This window comes from Dipodomys merriami, unplaced genomic scaffold (assembly GCF_024711535.1).
Source record: "Dipodomys merriami isolate MVZ:Mamm:240054 unplaced genomic scaffold, mDipMer1.0.p SCAF_1, whole genome shotgun sequence".
In the NCBI taxonomy this organism is placed as follows: Eukaryota; Metazoa; Chordata; class Mammalia; order Rodentia; family Heteromyidae; genus Dipodomys; species Dipodomys merriami.
In genome coordinates, this window is record NW_027202270.1 from 128,390,746 (window position 1) to 128,405,562 (window position 14,817).

General features: G+C 50.7%; 1 protein-coding gene across 4 annotated transcripts in view; it reads left to right on the forward strand.

The window, feature by feature from the left end:
• Positions 1-14,817, forward strand: part of Mideas (mitotic deacetylase associated SANT domain protein) — a 77,910-nt gene that overhangs the window by 28,969 nt on the left and 34,124 nt on the right. Inside the window, exon 1 of one of the 4 annotated variants that reach the window (XM_070030469.1) lies at positions 2,998-3,526. The exons of 1 other annotated variant lie outside the window; for it this stretch is intronic. The gene's annotated coding sequence lies outside the window, so the exon portion shown is untranslated. Of the gene's footprint in view, positions 1-2,997; positions 3,527-14,817 lie in introns of those variants that run through there. 2 more of the 4 variants (XM_070030458.1, XM_070030439.1) reach the window with 2 other exon arrangements.

Sequence of the window (14,817 nt, forward strand, 5' to 3'; positions counted from 1 at the left end):
CCTTTTGTTGGACCTAGGGTTTGGAGTCCTGATCCAGGATGCTTTGCTTCCTGGAGTATTTCTCAGCAGACACCCCCTGGGAAGTGGAGCGCTATACACCTCTCTTCTCAGCAGTTTGTGGAGAAGTAGGATGGAGGAGAAAATAGCACTCTACAGGTAAGGTCTCAGGAACACCTCCCTAAACCCCTAGTCCTTATATTTCACCTTCTTGGTTGCCTAAGAGGCTTGTAGAAGAGGCTAGAGTTTCTACATCCAAAACTTTCACTTCATAAGTCAGTGATTATCTTTTTGCATTGTCTTATCTGCAGCAAGACTGACCTCCAGGGCTTTCCCAGAAAGGCCACAGCTTCCTTTCTACCTTCTCATCTGCCCACTGTTGGGAGACAGATTTCTTCTGCCAATTGGAACTGTCTTCAGCCCTCCCTCCCCTCCTTGCTGAGGCAGCCTGCATATAGTTTAGTTGAGGTGAAGGAGTATGGCTGCTTCAAGGGTCCCTACATCTGGCCACCTGCCTCTGTTCGCTGCCTTGTTCCTGGGCCAAACCCCACAGCTGGTCTGGGAAGGGAGGAAGCCCTGGCAGGATTGGGCCGAGCAGTACTCTTTGGAGTGGCTCCCACTTCTTCCCTGGAGGCTGGGCCCTGGCTCTATGGTGGCAGGCGCTTCTAGGAATGTGCTCCCCAGCTGGGTTTTCTGGTTGGTTGGGAATGTCCCTGGCTAGTCTGCATTCTCTCTCAGGGGCCCCCTCTGGGCTAGCCCTAGGCTAACTGAAGGGGCTGGGCCTTTACAAGTCAGGATACCTTACAGGTCTGCCAAAGAACCTAGTAGCAGTGGGCTTTGGAAGCCAAGTGGCTGCTTGTTGTTTTCCTCATCTGGATGAACTGTCAGTAGGAGGGAAGAAACCAAACAAACAAAAAAAGCAAAAAGATTTTGGACCCCGCTTCTGCCAGGAATCCTGACCTTCTAGTCTCTACTGGGCTTGTACACTGCTGTCCCTCAGTTGCTTATTTCCTTACTCTGTGGGAGACTGGAAGAGAGGTGATACATGATTGACTTGCCCCATGGCCTTGCATAAACACCCAATCTCTGCAAACTCATGTTCTCCTCTGTTGCATGAGAGGGATAAAGATCACACAGTTGTTCACTAGCTTATGGGACTTGAGCTATATCAAGAATACTGTGTATGGATGTTTGATCTGGGAGTCTGAGCTGAGCTTTTCTTTGCAGAACTGGGTTTCCCCAGTTTTTCCATATTTCTTTTTTAAAAATCAGAATCATGGATCTTTTTTTTTTTTTGTCCTGAGGTTTGAACTCAGGGCCTGGGTGCTGTCCTTGAGATCCTTTTTCTCAAGAGCAACACTCAACCACTTGAGCCACAGCACCACTTCTGACTTTTTCTGAGTAGTTTATTGAAGATAAGCAGTTCATGGTCTTTCCTGCCTGGGCTGGCTTCAAACTGTGATCCTTAGATCTCAGCCTCCTGTGTAGCTAAGATTATAGGCATGAGTCACCAGCACCCAGCAGAATCATGTATCTTAAACTAGAAGGTATTTCAAGAGGTCATCTAGTCTGGTTCCTGGCATAATAAGTGGTATTTTGTAGATAAGACTGTTTTAAGTGGTCATTACTTTGACATATCTGTCATAACATAGGTCAAATAAGCCCTTGTCCTTTGGATGAGGCTTCTAGGTGGTCACCAATGCTCCAGCCAGTCAAGGGAAGAAGAGGGCAGATGACAGGAAAAAGTCCTGTCTCTTAGGAGCAAGTTTAGGTTTTATGGGGTTTCTAGGCAGAGGGGCTATATGTTGTCTATGTCATCTACTCCCTAGGTGGGGTGAAGGCCCAGGCCCTGCAGACTCAGGGTGTGCATAAGAATCCTATTCTTGGGCTGGGAATGTGGCTTAGTGGTAGAGTGCTTGCCTAGCATGCATGAAGTCCTGGGTTCAATTCCTTAATACCACATAAACAAAAGCTAGAAGTGGCCCTGTGGCTCAAGGGATAGAATGCTAGCCTCAAACAAAGGAAGCTCAGGGACTGTGCCCAGGCCCTGAGTTCAAGACCTAGGACTGGCAAAAAAGAAAAAAAAAAAGAAGAATCCTATTCTTCTTTCCTCCCTCCCCAGTCCCCGCTTCTCTCCTTTCCCTGAGAAAGCAGAGATGTTTCTAGCTCTTAGGACTGACCACAAGGGAAAGTGGCTACCAGTATACAGTATATTCTTTGCTGGTTTTTCCTTCAAAGGAAAATCTCTTTCTGACTCATCTTAAAAAGCAACACCAAAATGCACGGAAGGAAGAGCAAAGTCTCCTCATTTGACTTTGCCTTGGCCCTGTTAAGACCTCCCTGAGCTGAGCTGCAGAAATTGTTTCCTATCTTTTGCCACTCAGGCCAACAGGCCAGAAAAATATTTGGGGCTATTTACGGTAGGCAGGGTGGGAAATGGCCTGAATTGCTAGACTTCAACCCAGGAGTTTTTCGTCTCTTGTAAGGGCCTTGTTGGCTACTGTATAGGGGCTGGGACTGTTTGTCGGTAACCTTTACAAACTGCCGGGAGACTGGTGGGCCAGAGGCTGTTTACTAAAGTGACTTGGAGAGGATTGTGCATGATTTCCCCGCATCCAGCAGCAGCATCTTCTTTGTGGAAGAAAGCGACTTGTGTGCAAACACACACACACACACACACACACACACACACACTTTCCTGGCAGGCTCCATGGGTTTCCAAACATTTCGTCACCATCTCCTCCTGACCTTGGTGTGCAAGGAACAAACCGCGTGGCCTGTTGGTTCCAGCAAAGCCATTGGGGGCGCCGGCCTGGGCTGAGAGAGGGTGACAACCGACTCCGGGAGTGGAGGTGAGGTCTGCTGGAAATCCCCAGCCTGGGCAGCCACCCGAGGAGGTTTGAAGACGCCTCCCTCGGCCTTATTTGGTCGCAGGAAGTGGGCGGCGCCAGGCCTGCAGGCGGAGAGGCCGCCCGAGACAGTTGTGCTGATGAAGTGGTAGAGCTGGTTCCTGCTCGCCGCCGCGCCGCGCGCCGGCCCGCCGCTGGGCGCTCCGCGCTCCCAGCCTCGCTCAGTTGTGCAATCCTTTGTAGCACGCCAGAGTCCTCCTCCTTCGCTGTTGCCTCTCGCCCTCTCTCTGTCTCTCTGTCTCTCTCACTCTTTTTTTTTTTCAAGCTGTGAGCTCAACCGATGAGTCAGAGCCGTGCAATCCTGACACTGCATCGCAGGACTGGGGGTGACACGGAGGGAGGGAGAGCGCTCTCGAGGCGGACCGTGCGGACACAGGGCGCGCCACGGCTTGGGGGTGACAGCCCGCCTGTCCCGCCTGGGCCCTGCCAGCAAACTTCCTTGCTTTGGGAGGCGCGGGCTGGCGGAAGCCCCTTAAACGCCGTGGGGAAGGCGGCAACGACGACTGTTTGTTTTTAAAACCGGAGAGTGCGTGCAAGCGGCTGGAGTCCCGGAGGCGGCTGGAAGCCTGGGCGGGCGGCGGAAGGGGGACAGCCGAGGCCATTGCTCAGGCAGGAGCGGGGTAAGTGGGGCTGCCCGGGCGGGCGGCCGAGGCCTTGCACGCGGCGGAGTGGCGGGGGAAGGCGCGGTGGGGGGGGGGCGGTCCGGGCGCCGCGCAATCGGTGGCCGCTCACCCCGCGGGGTTTTGCAGGCTTGGCCTCGAATTGGGGGTCGGGTACCGGGTCGCGGGAGGGGGGGAGGTGGTGGCGCCGTGCGCTTGCGCGCGCCAACTTCTATGGCCTGGGCGGCGGCGGCGGGGGAGGCTGCGAGGGGACACGCGGGGGCCGACACGCGGAGGGGGGGCGCCGCAGCCCGCCCCCGCGTCGCCCGCACCCCGCACTCGCTGGCTGCGTGTGCAGCCCAACCCCGTCTCGGTGGTGCAGCTACGCAGCTCACGCGCGGCCCCCGCCCACCCAGGCTGGGTCCCCAGCCTCCCCGAGGGGCCGCCGCCGCTGCGCCCTCCTCCACCGCTGCAAAACGTGGTGGCCGCAGGGACCCGCTGGTGTGATGGAGCCCAGGCCCGGGAGGCGAGACGGGGGGGGGGGGGGGGAGGGTGGGGGTAGGGAAGTCGCGAGCTGTGAGAACTTGGCCTGGGATCCCCCTCCCCCCAAAAGTGGGTTTGGACGCTGTGTTGATGCCAGGGGCACTTCTAGGGGACAGAGGTGCAGCGGGGGCAGGGAACTGGGGCAAGTGCAATGGAGGCCTAGGCTGGAGCGCCGAGCGCGGGCGGGCGTAGAGCCGCCGTACCCGCGCGCCCCGGTGCTGCAGGCGCACCCCAGATCTGTCACCCGTCTCGCCCGCCCCCGCACTCCCCGGCCCCGCTGCGGCCCCGCCGAGCCCTCGCGGCGCCCGGCCGGGGATTGGGAACTCTGGAGCCCCGGTTTGCCTAGCCTCCATGTATAGGGCAGACTCAGTGGAATGAACCCAACCCTCCACATTCACACCGACTGGAGCATGTGTCCGAGGGTGGGGGGTGGGAGGGTGAGACCACCCAGGCCTGTGGCGGGGGTGGGTGAGTGGGGTGGGGGAGGAAGGAGTGGGGAGGCCAGAGATACTCAAGCACCCTGGAGTTTTCAGGCTTCAGCTCTAAGGTAGAGGTGCTAGTCACCCAAAAGGGAGGCCACTGAGTCTTCCAACCTATCCTCTGGTCTGAACTGCTGGACAGATGAAAGGGGAAGTTCCTTGCCCCATTTAAAACTTGGTTGGTCACAACTTCGGTGACTACTTCCTGCTTGCACCGTCCTGGAGACGGTGTGCCAGGCTGTGGAAGCTCACGTGCAGGTGGTGGGACAAGGGAGGGCTAGCTGGGCCTTGGCTGGTCCTAAAGGCCACCGTGGCACGCGTTTGCAGGGGATGCTTGGCATCAGTGGCTGGGGAGGGGACACGTGTCTGGCTTCCTCCAGCAGAGGAAACCTGGCCTGAGGTTTAGATTGGCCTGTCCATGGAGTTTTAGAACTGAGGAGATCTGGTGAAAAGTGCAAAGGAGAATTATGGCGCGAAGGGGAAACTACTTCAACCTTGGGGTCTTCAGATGATGGGAGGAAACCATCAGTCTTGCTCCAGAGCCTCCCAGGAAATGTGTGGCCCAAGTTCCTGTAACATAAGAGAAATGCTCCCTGTCCACAGGTGTTCGATGACCTCAGAACCAAAAAGAAAGGTCAAACTTTCCCAGGCCGAGAACTTCTGGGACCTCTCCTGCCTGCCCCTCTGTGTAGTGTATAGGAGTATAAACATTCAATTACTGTGATAAACCATCTCACTGCATGGCCCTGGTCCAGTCTCCACTGTAATTGTATTGGCCGCTGGCTGGTTTCTCTGGTCTGTGTAGCTCCCAGGGGACAAAAGGGTGAAGAGCCTGAAGAATCCCTCTACCCCACCTCAGGTCTTACAGCTTGCTCTGGAACAGTCTGCTCTAAGTACCTGGGCAGAATCCTCACACCCTGTGACTTTGTCAGCCTCTCACCCCACTCCAGGAAAGCATGTCCTTGGAGTGCCCAGGAAGATGGAAATTTAACTTTTAAACATGGAACTTAAAAATAACCCTAGTGGGCTGCTACTTCTAATAAAGAAAAGGAAAAAAAAAAGGCAGCATACAATTATGTATGTAGCAGAGGGTCTCTTGTGGCTGCAGAACCCAAGGGAAAGTCACACATTGGAGCCAAGACCACTGGAGGAAGAGGGCAGTGGGAGGAGAATTAGGGTGTGGTGGGTGTGGGGGATAGTGTTCTGAAAGGGAAATGACTCCATCTAGGAATCTTTGGCCTTGCATTGGGACTCCCAGAAGAAAGCTTTGCACATGGTAGAGTGGAGCTGGTCACCAATGGCTGGAAGATCCCTGCTTATTCTTTTAGTCCTCTTTCAAATGCCATCAGTTTGGCTCCAGAGTGACGTGATAGTTAAAAACAGAGACTCAGGCCTGGATTCTTTGTTTCCTTTGTAGAGTTGCTGTAAGGATTCTGAGTTAAGAGTATGTAAAACATAACTTCTACTCTAGCCTAAGCTATGTTGTTCTCACAATGCCTAGTATCCAGTAAGCATTTAGCCTATGCTAGTTGAATGAGTGAAAATTTTCCATTAAAAAGAAAAATTGGGACTTGCCTAGCAAGTATGGAAGACTTAGAGGATCACTTAAGCTCACAGGTTTGAGGCCAGCCTGGCTACAGAGTGAGACTGTCAAAAGAAAAAAAAAAAAGATCTGGCATGCAGAGGGTCCAGTGAGCTCCTACTGCTAGAGTGTCCTTAATGCTGCACCATCTGGACCATCTGGTGTTGGTGAATCCAGTTCCCTAGCACTGTCCTGCAGCTGGCCTTCTGGAGCTGGTGTCTCGGTCATCCTGACCCCAAGGGGGCCTCACAGTGAAAGAGTTGTGCAGCCTCCTGCCTCTGGATTTGCTAAGCTGGACATTTCCTGTGACCAGGCCCGGTTGGCATCCTTCCTGTGTGTGTGCACATGTACCAGTGCAGGGGCAACTGTGGGGCACCATTCTTCCCTGACTCACTGCTGCAGACTACAGGAAATGCAGCCAGTGGTCACATTTGGCTGGAGGGATTACTTCTTCTACACCTTAGAACTTGTACCCTGGACTGGAACTAGGTGGAGTATGCTGAAATCCCCGTTTCTTACTAAGGGATCTGCATTTGCATTCAAAGCAACATTCAGGTTACAGTCAGGCTGTGAGCTCATTTTATGAATCAGAAGCATTACGGCATAACTTTGGTGTTGGAAACTGCTCTTTGGAATCCAGATCACCCTCCCTTCCTCCACCCCAGTGCGCATGCACACACACACGCACACACACACACACACACACACTTACATTGGTTCACACAGTCACACACTTGGGAATGGTATAGTTAGTAGGGGCATTGATTCAGATTCTAGAGCCATCAAGCAAAACTTTGTCCACACTCACTTAAAGCACCATTCCTGGATGGTGTATGCACCGTCACCCTGGCAGTGACTCTGAAGGAGCCTGGCCCATGCATGCATGGGAATGAGGTCTGGGCAGACCCAAAGTTCATACTCCAGCTTCTCCATTCTCAGTGTGGCTTTGGGGCTTGCTTAATTTCAGTTTCCTTCTCTGTAAAATGGCGAGGGTAATAGTTCTTTGCACAGTTGCAGTGCAAGTTAAACAAGATTTTGCATGCAAAATGACTGACACATTGTAGATTCTCAGAACATGGTAGTTGGCATTTCACTGGTCCAGGTTCAGCTTCCTGTTTGCCTTTTGTTCCTACTGGGGAGGAAATAAAAGGGGTCCTGCCTGCAGTAGGAAAGCACTGTCCCAGGCCCCTGGGATTTGTGCAAATGAGGCTCATTTTCTAACTTCCCAGTCTCTGGGCCCAATTCATCCACTTCCTGCTAGATGACCCCAGGCTCTGGTGCCTTTGTGGAGGTCTCTGTCTCTGAAGACCAGGTTTGAGGGCTCAGATTCCCAGAGATCTGATTGAGCTCTGGGGAAATCTACCTTCCTGGCCCCAGGCTGAACTGCTTACATGGGTGGGAGGTACTTTCTCCACCTAGGAGAAAGTGTCCTCTTTGCAGTCTGCCACTGTGATTTGGGTGCAGTGTCCCACCCAAGACCACTATGGCATTTCTCCAATTAAATGAGGAGCTGGGGTGAGGAGAATACCAAGATTTTTAGAAGAAAGTTGCCACAGGTCAGAAAAGAGCTGAGGTTTTCCTGAGTAGGGGTGAGGGTCTCCCTGGGGGAGGCGATTGCTGGCTGTGGTTTGTAGGGCTGGGGGCTGATGCTTCCCTTAAAGCCACCATTGCTCTTGCTCTTCCTGGAATGGAGCCTGTAGCTGAGCTGTGGCCAGCCTGGAAGGTGCTCCCGGTTCTCTCCGCTGTTCTTCCCATCTTGCCTGCTGCAGGGAGTTCGTGTTGACAGTGTTTTTTTCCAGGCACTGTTGCTTCCTCCACAAGACTCCAAAGGCAGAGGAGGGGAGCAGCCAGGGTGAGGTTTCCCTTCCATGTGCTGAGAGACAGAAGTACTCTAGGCCTGCAGTCAGAAAGGGCTTCCCTCAGAAAGGGGGGTCCAGAGAAGAACGAATGTGATGAGAGCTTTGGGTCCTTGGCCTTCCCCGTAGAGGAGCAGGTAGAGGTCCCAATTCAATTCTGCTACGGCCCAAACTTGCCAGTGCTTCTGGAAGGTAAGGATCCTAGAGCTCGGGAAGGGGCCAAAGCGGGTAAAACTGGAAACTTGAGAACAGAAAGGCTCATCCTTCATCTCCTCTTCCCAACCTCCTGTAGCTTCTGGAACAAGCACCTGGCTTCTCACCTGTCTCTGCTCTGTCTGAGATCCCAGCTGGTCTTGGGCTCCCCAGCTCTGGCGAGTCAGTGTAGCACTGAAAAACACTGATATTGAGTCCTCTAGTCCTTCACTTTCATACAAGGAAGCCCAGAGTGGCTTGATGGCTCCACTCTCCTCCCAGAGGGTGGGAAGAGGGCTGGGCCTGCCTTTGGCCCTACTAGCTTTCGGCACCTCCCAGTTTGGAAGTTGGGAGGGCTGCTGCCGTGCAGGAAGAGCCCACAGGAATACTGTCTCGGCTCCTGGGTGTGGCTCAGCCCTCGACTGGCTCCACGGTTATTTATTTGTCTGTTTGTATGTATGAGCTCTGTGGTTGGAAGGCTGGATCTGAGTGAAAGCAGAAGTACCCACACTGTGTCAGCTATGCAGTATGCAGGTTGGGCCTTATAGAGGATTGAGGGCGAAGGGGAACAAAGGGGCAGAGGCCCCTCTGCATGGTAGCTGCTGGTGCTCTCTCCGTCCCTGCCACAGGCCTGCATACTCAAGCATAAACAGCTCTTCCATGTTGCTAGCAGCTGCCTTTCCTTGCTGGCTCTGGGCAGAAGAAGTGCCAAAAATAACCAGACGGGCACTTCCACTTGTGGGACACTTACTGTGGTGGCCTCTGGGCAGGCTTGCTTGCTTGCTTGTTGCAGGCCCAGTGTCTGTGCTGTCCCTGTTCCTACTTCCTGTGGCCACTCTTCCCCACCCTCCTGCAGGCAATGACGCTGTCCCTTTTATTGCTCTTCTAGTGGCTCATCCTGTAGGCCTGGAAGCTCTGCCTGTATTATCTGGGAAATACTCCTGGGCCCATGGTGTCCTCACAGGCCCTGCTGTGACATGGCTGTATCCAGAAGAGGCCTGTGCTGTGTGTGTTTTGGAATTTTTGCCAGCCCTCTCTCCTGGGTCTCAGATGCCTTGTGTACCCACTGAGCCCAACACTGTTGCTAGGATTTCTTGTCTCCTTGTTCTACTCTGGCCTGGCCAGCCCTGCTTTCAGCCATGTGTGGAGCTGGAAGAGACAGACCATTTCTCCCACATGGTTAGACTGCTTCTAACATATCTGAGCTACCACTGCCTGGCAAAGGGGTAAGGAAATCCCATTTGCTGAGTATTTCGTGCCAAGCACTAAATCTATGTATTTCCTCATTTAATCTTACAATAACTGTAAGACAAAACTATTATGCTCATTTACCAGTAAGAAACCTGAGGCACAGAGACTGATGATGAGGGGAGAAAGGCATGAGTCCTGTCTGACTCTTACCTGACATCTCTACTCCTAACTGTTCTCATATGCAAAGAGAACAGTGCTTTGCCTTTGGAATGAAGTGCTGATGGTAGGAATTTGAATACCATTAAGCCCATTAGGAGTGAGAGTTGAGGCCTGGAAGGGGGGGGGGGAAGATCCCTCTGTGCCTCCTTCTCTAGACACAAAGATGGGCAGCCGGAAGTCCAACCTTGAGCATTGAAGCCCTGTTTTAGAAGGCTCATTGATAAGCCTGGGGATTGTCATGCTTGTGAGTCAGTCCTGCATGGGAGGAGTGTAGATAGGCCTTCCAGGGACCTCCCAATTGTCTTCTCCCTGCCCCTCCTGCCCCCAATACACCATGGTCTCTGCAGTTCTGAGAACTATAGGCTGGGAGTTGATGGGATCTTGGGTCTCCCTGGCTGCAGGATTTGGTCCTGGGGCTTATTCCTGTTGCTGTGGCCCAAGTCCCAGAGAGCCTGGTCGGTGTGTTCTTGGGACTTAGGCTGAATACTCTAGTGTGTTATGCCACAGGCTTCTGGGTGTATTTCAGGAACAGTAAAGGATAAATCAACATAGGAGAAAAGGCCCTATAGCAGCTGCTCAGAGACTGGAGAAATGTAAGGAATGTGTAAACATTTGGCAGAGGTCCTGCATCTTGACGGGCCTGAGAGTGAGTTTGACGCTGATGATGTTCCAGTCTGTAAGACAGGCATTCCTCTGCAGCCCCTCTGGGATGCTCCAGGCAGCCATTCTGGGAATCTTCCTCTGCAGTTAGCAAGTTTTTGTGTGTCCTGGTCACTAGCAGCATTAGGGAACCATATCACCTTCCTTCTTTTTTTTTTTTTTTTTGTCTGTTGTGGGGCTTGAACTCTGGGCTTGGGCGTTGTCCTTCAGCTCGTCAGCTCAAGGCCAGTGCTCTGCCACTTGAACCACAGCCCCACTTCTGGTTTTCTGGTATTTAACTGGAGATAAGAGTCTCACAGACTTTCCTGCACAGGCTGGCTTTGAACCTTGGTCCTCAGATCTCAGCCTCCTGAGTAGCTAGGATTACATGTGTGAGCCACCAGCACCTGGCACTTTTATTCTTTATTCTTACCCCCAAGCCAGCAGACACCAACCTTACCCCTCTGCCTTCCACTCTTGGCCACTGGGTGCACATTGGGCTCTCTAGAGGTGGTCAGACATTTACTTGGGATCCTTTACTCCATATATCAGAGTCCACTGTTCTACTCCATGCTAGAGGGAGGAGATAAGCTAAACAAATGTCAAGGACCTGGCTTGTAAAGGGCTTCCAAGTGTGAGGACATCCACCTTAGACCCCTGACCACAGCTTCACCAAGTCTTCTATTTGTCCTTGGGCTCAAGTGACCATGGGCCTATGATTACTTTCCCTCTAGGATATTAGTGTCATTAGCCATGAAATAGGGATTTTAGTGTGGTCTTTGGACCCTAGTCTCCTCTCCCCTATCCAGGATGTACCATGGATAGCTTTGACTTAGAAATTTAAGTTGTTGGGCAAAGCAGCCTGCTGAGAGTCCTAGGCTAAGATGTAGGTGGTGAACCTGAACTTCATGGGGGTTTGGGGCATCTGACAGTCATTGGAGAGGCTTTGTTTTTAAAGAGTTGTTAACCCGGCTGGGCGCCCGTGGCTCACACCTGTAATCCTAGCTACTCAGGAGGCTGAGATCTGAGGATTGCTGTTCAAAACCAGCCCGGGCAGGAACGTCCGTGAGACTCTTATCTCCAATAAACCACTAGAAAACCAGAAGTGGTGCTGTGGCTTAAGTGGTAGAGTGCTCGCCTTGAGCTGAAGAGCACAGGGACAGTGCCCAAGCCCAGAGTTCAAGCCCCATGACTGACCAAAAACAAAAAAAAGAGTTGTTAATCAACTATGTGCACTGGATAGAGGGTGTGGGAGAAGTGTGGCTTTGTCTAGGGGAGAAGATGTAACACCTTCCACAGGTTGGCCCAGGCTGGGAATCACTCACCTGCGGGCCTCTCCCAGCCTTCTTCCCCAACCAGGCACAGCTCTAGAATATCACAGTGATTTTCAGGCCAGCTGAAGCCACTCTGATTCTGAGAGGTGTGAGCAGCCTGGAGGCTTCTGTTCTGATGCAGACAGCCGGGTGTGGCATCCAAGCAGGAAACTGGAGGAAGAAGTTTGTGGAAAGACCTTTGGCAGGACTTTGCTGCAGTCCTGGCCTTGTTTCTGTACTGGGACCTTAGGCAAGTGATGTGACCTATTGATTGGATTGTTTCGGATTCCTTGTTGGGAAAGAAAGAGAATAAAATATTTGCCTTGTTGTGAGAGTTAAACAGGATTAAGAGTGTATAGAGTTCTGTGAACCATACCTACACGGTAGCACCCTCAAGAGAGGTTAGAGGTCTTGGGAAAGCCTTATTTGTATGATGGAAGATTAACCTTGGCTCCAAGTATAGCTCACTATTTTGCAAAGAGGTGGGGCTTGCCTGACTTGAGGCATTGTTTATTGGAGTCCTAGATCCTGAGGCCTTGCTGTCCTCCTGGCTATATATCCTAAGGCAAGTTTCTTTCCTTCTCTGGCTGGGTAAGCACCCACTTCCCTTGTTATTTGGAATCATTTGAACCCTGCTTTGTTCTGGAGGTAGGCTCTCCAGGAGGCTCTGGAGGTAGGGCCAAGCCATCTTCTTCATATGGTGGAAGGCCTTTATCCAGACAGATACTACAGATGCTGCACCTTTCAGGGTACTTCTACAGGAAACCCTTTTCCTCTCCACTTATATATCCTGTGTGCACTCCTTTTTCAGGGGCTTTTAACTAGTGTCCTAGGCTGGAGGGGAACCTGTTTCTGGAAGTCAGGCTGGGATTATCTCTGGAGAAACATTATAGACTGCACTCTGGAAATGACCCTGGGAAAAGCAGCCTTGGGAAGGAACAAGTGGCAAGGGAGAGAACCTTTGCTAGCTTTTCAAATGTAGCATTCCTTCTGAGGCCCATAAGACTTAAATGATGCAAAGAGTAGAGAGCTAGGAGGTAGACAGTAAATAAGCATTTGACTCTTCTGCCACTTTGACAGAAGAATCTCAGTTTCCCTCTGCAGAAAGGAAAGATCCCTCTATGGGGGGTTTGTAATGTTAGCTTATGGATTAGAATTTACAAAGACATACCAGGTTTAGCAAAGTGTTTGGTAAAATGTTAACTCCTGTTTTGGGGGAAGCTTTCCAATAGGAGTGCTCACTTCAATGGAGGAAATAATTGCCTGTTGAAATGCAAGGCTGCAAGACCTCTTCATTCCACAGCTGTTTTAGTTCTAGGATCAAAATTGGGGTAAAAATTAGATGTGTCGGGTGAGGAATGGGCAAGAGTCTATCTACCTAAGGCATTCACGAATACATATGAGGGTCTACTGTGAAAGAAGACATGGAAAGCAGTAGCTGGTGGAGGGAGGGGGCTTTTTGAGCTGGGAAACTGTCAATAGTTATTTCTAACCTTAAAAATATTTTTTTTTTGGCTGGGCGCCAATGGCTCATGCCTGTAATCCTAGTCACTCTGGAGGCTGAGATCTGAAGATCACAGTTCAAAGCCAGCCCAGGCAGAAAAGTCTCCATGAGACTCTGATCTCCAATAAACTATTCAAAAAAGCTGGAGGTGGTACTGTGGTTCAAGTGGGAGAGTTTTAGCCTTGAGCACAAAGAAGCTCAGGGACAGTACCCAGGCCCTGAATTCAAGCCTCAGGACCAACAAAACATATTTTTTTGCCTTTATTATTTATTTACTTTATTATCTTTGTAAGTAGTTGTGCAAAAGTTGCTGTTTAACAAACTAGTCCTAACCTTTGTTTTCTGTAATTTTCTCAAATTTATTATTTCAGCCCATTTTAATCAAAGAACATACTTTATATGATTTCAGTTCCTTTAAACTTGGCTTGATTTTTTTTTTTTTTTTTTTTTTTTGCTGGTCCTGGTCCTGCTTGAACTTAGGGCCTGGGCACTGTCCCTGAACCTCTTTGTCTTCAAGGCTAGTGCTCTACCACAGCACCACTTCCAGCCTTTTTTGAATAGTTTATTGGAGCTAAGAGTCTCATGGACTTTCCTGTCCAGACTGGTTTTGAACCATGATCCTCAGATCTCAGCCTCCTGAGTAGCTAGGATTACAGGTGTGAGCCAGTGAGGTAGTGCTTGGCTGCCCCCATGTACTTTTTTTTTTTTTTTTGGTCAGTAATGGGCCTGAACTCTGGGCCTGGGCGCTGTCCCTCAGCTCTTCAGCTCAAGGCTAGCGCTCTACCACTTGAGCCACAGCACCACTTCTGGCTTTTTATGCTTATGTGGTGCTGAGGAATCGAACCCAGGGCCTTAAGCATGCAAGGCAAGCACTCTACCACTGAGCCGCATTCCCAGCCCCACCATGTACTTTTAAGAAGACTATATTCTGATGTTCTTGGGTGGAGTTTGTATACGTGTCTATGAGGTCTAATTGGTTTATAGTGTTTAAGTCTTCTTTTCCTTGTTGATTTGTTTAGTTGTACATCCAATATTGAAAGTAGAATGTTGAAGTCTCTGATGTTGAATGATCTGTTTTCCCCTTCAATTTGGATAGTTTTGTTTTGGGGGGGCTCTGATAGTTGTGTGTGTGTGTGTGTGTGTGTGTGTGTGTGTGTGTGTGTAGCTCTGATGGTAGGGTGTGTGTGTGTGTGTGTATTCCAGTTAGGGGGCTTGAACTCAGGGCCTGGGCACTGTCCCTGTGCTTTTTCACTCAAGAATAAAGCTCTACCACTTTGAGCCACAGTGCCACTTCCAGTTTTTTGGTGGCTAATTGGTGATAGCCTCACAGACTTTCCTGCCCAAGTAGCTAGGAATTACAGGTGTGAGCCACCAGTGCCTGGCTTGTAATGGCTTTTTGATGGGCAGACAAAACTTTCCTCATTTCTAAATGTCCTATGCCTGCAGTTACCATTTTTGTCTGAAGGCCTATTTTGTCTGATGTCCATTCGAGCCATTCCAGCACTCTTTTGGTTGTATTTACATGGTATCTCTACTGTCTTCAAATCTACCATGTTTTTGAATGTAAAGTATGTCTTCTGTAAACCATATGTAGTTGAGTAATCTTTTTTTTAAATTTTATCACCCACTGGTTTTGATGCATTTATATTTAAAGTAATTATTGATAAAATAGAATTTCTGTCTATCATTTTGCCATTGGATATTTTATGTCTTACGTATTTTGTTCCACTGTTGCTCCATTATTGGCCTTCATTACTGTTAAATAGGTATTTCCAGAGTATGCTATTCCTAGCC